This window comes from Ruditapes philippinarum, unplaced genomic scaffold (assembly GCF_026571515.1).
Source record: "Ruditapes philippinarum isolate M1 unplaced genomic scaffold, ASM2657151v2 ctg579_1_1_1_1, whole genome shotgun sequence".
Lineage (NCBI taxonomy): Eukaryota > Metazoa > Mollusca > Bivalvia > Venerida > Veneridae > Ruditapes > Ruditapes philippinarum.
The window spans coordinates 326199-328663 of record NW_026861557.1 but is presented as its reverse complement, the minus strand read 5'-3'; the positions used below and the strand labels follow the sequence as shown (position 1 = coordinate 328663).

The 2465-nt window shown below is 29.5% G+C and overlaps 1 long non-coding RNA gene across 1 annotated transcript; it reads left to right on the top strand.

Annotated features, from left to right (window-relative positions):
• The first annotated feature begins 653 nt into the window (after window positions 1-653).
• LOC132716103 (uncharacterized) lies at window positions 654-2246 on the top strand. Its single transcript, XR_009623770.1, has 3 exons — window positions 654-739; window positions 1181-1290; window positions 2099-2246. It is a non-coding gene; the product is annotated as an uncharacterized LOC132716103 (long non-coding RNA).
• Window positions 2247-2465: the final 219 nt, after the last annotated feature.

Genomic DNA, 2465 nt, shown 5'->3' with positions numbered 1-2465 from the left:
CTGAATTACTTCAAACTTGGTATGCATGCTAACCAAAAGTGCAGTGCACAAGAATTAGTACTCTGCACTTCTTAATTTTTGAGTTATTGCCCTTTGTTAATTTTCATACTTTATTTTTGTCATCTGCTGGTCATGAACATTCATCACTCAGAAACCATTTTTACCTAAAATGTCAATGTGATTTGACCTTTGACCCCTTGACCCCAAAATTGTTAGGGGTCATCTACTGGTCATGAACAATCATCATACCAAGTTTGAAGTTCCTAGGCGTATTCTTTAGTTATCACTCGGAAACCATTTGGTCTACAGACCGACGGACAGACTGATAGACAAATGCAAAGCAATATACCCCCACTTCTTTAAAGGGGGGCATGATTATATAACCTTTTTTTCCATCAAAAATTGGATAACATAAACTTACATAAAAATTACATAAAGTTTTTTTTTGGTTTCTATGAATATATCATTCATTAAAAATTGTATAATTATATGTGAATAAATAACAGTCTTTTCTTTGATGAACTTTTCCAGAAAAAAGTTTAAAGATGAAAACAACGTGATTGTACAGTTTTTGGAAAAATTTTCTTATATTTTTCAAACTTAACTACAGTATAGCTTTACACTCTTTCAAAATACTTTAGCATGATTGTTTTTACAGGAACAAATTATACAGATGAAGCCGGCCAGTTTAAAGCAACAAGTTATCCAGGGTTATTTAATATAACATGGAAATTGTATGGTATGTCCTAATAATTTAAAAAAAAAATACTGCCAAAATACTTGGATGAAATAAATATGGTAATTAATTGCCTTTAAGCGAGTGGCACATGAACAAAATCATCGCTAAATGGATAAATAAATATTGTGTTCCGGAACACTTTTTTCTGTTTCTGTAAATTATTCATGTGTGTTAAATAATTAACAGAGACATTCTATGTAACAACTTTTTCGGGAATCAACCATATAATAATGGAACCAATATAATTTTACTGTTTATAAATTTTATAAAAATATTTCATAAGAAAAAGATTTATACTCTTTAAGGTAGCTTCCTTCACCACTTAGCCACAATAAAATTGTTTTAAAAATGTTTCAGTAAATACTTCAAAAAAGCCAGTTATTTGTTCAGTATTTCTTTTTGAAGATGTCACAATAAATTTATTCATGTATATTATTGAAGGTAAAGCAACCATTTATCTTATGAAATACAGCATACAACCTCAGTATGGAATACAAGATAGGTATCAAACATGTCTACATTTTTCTGGAACAAAAACCTAGCCAAGTCAGGTAAGAAAATGCAAATAAGCTTAAAATCTAGGATAGTGAGTCTCTCACATTTTTACATACAATTAAAGACTTTATATTTAATATCAAGTTGGTAACATTATAAGACATGGTGACTATCTGACATTTTAAATCATGGTGACAATCTGACATTCTAAAGCATGATGACAATCTGATATTATAAGACATGGGGACAATCTGACATAACAAGGTAATATGACATTCTAACATTTTAAATCATGGTGACAATCTGACATTATACAACATGGTGACAATCTGACATTGTAAGACAATCTGACTTTACAGGGTAAGGTGACATTCTGACTTTTCAAGGTGACCATCTGACATTATAAGGTGACAATCTGACATTATAAGACATGGTGACAACCTGACATTATAAAACATGATGACCATCTGACATTATTAGACATGGTGACCATCTGACATAATAAGACATGGAGACCATCTGACATAATAAGACATGGTGACCTTATGACATTATAAGATGATAACCATTCATTTTCATAAGGCATGTAAAATCTTTTCTTTTTAAAAAAAAAAACAAACAGTAACATTTCAATGTTGTATATGGTGACATGTGTCTTGAATGAATCCACATAAAACTGGTTTGGACTATGAATAACAGTGTTCACATATAAATACCAGATTCAAACAATTGTTCATACTGAACTCCACTAATAACCATTTATTGAGTACTATACAATTATTATTAAAATTTTAAGAGCGAAACAAAATATTCTTTATTAAACATATCCCTAAACTTATTGTATTTTTATTTTTTATTGTTTAGGGATGGTACAAAGTTATTTTACAGTGCAATCTACCAGTATTGTCAGTAATTCGTGTTACCTTAAAACTGCCAAGTGGTGTTCTAAACTCTACCTCCAAAATCACAACATACAAGACAACAAAAAGAACAACAAAGCTTGCATATGGTGTCAATAGTAATAGATTTTCTGTATTTTATGGATTTCATCTATCCTTTTTTTAAATTAATGTCAAAAAAGTCAGATTTCAGCCAAATGTAAAATATTTGTTTTTACTCTGATATTTTGTGATGACTTGAAAATAAGCAAGAAAATGTTGAAAAATTGTAGCTTAAAAAATGTAATTAGCTTAAAATAATACATTTCTACATGTACAATCATGTAGTATCT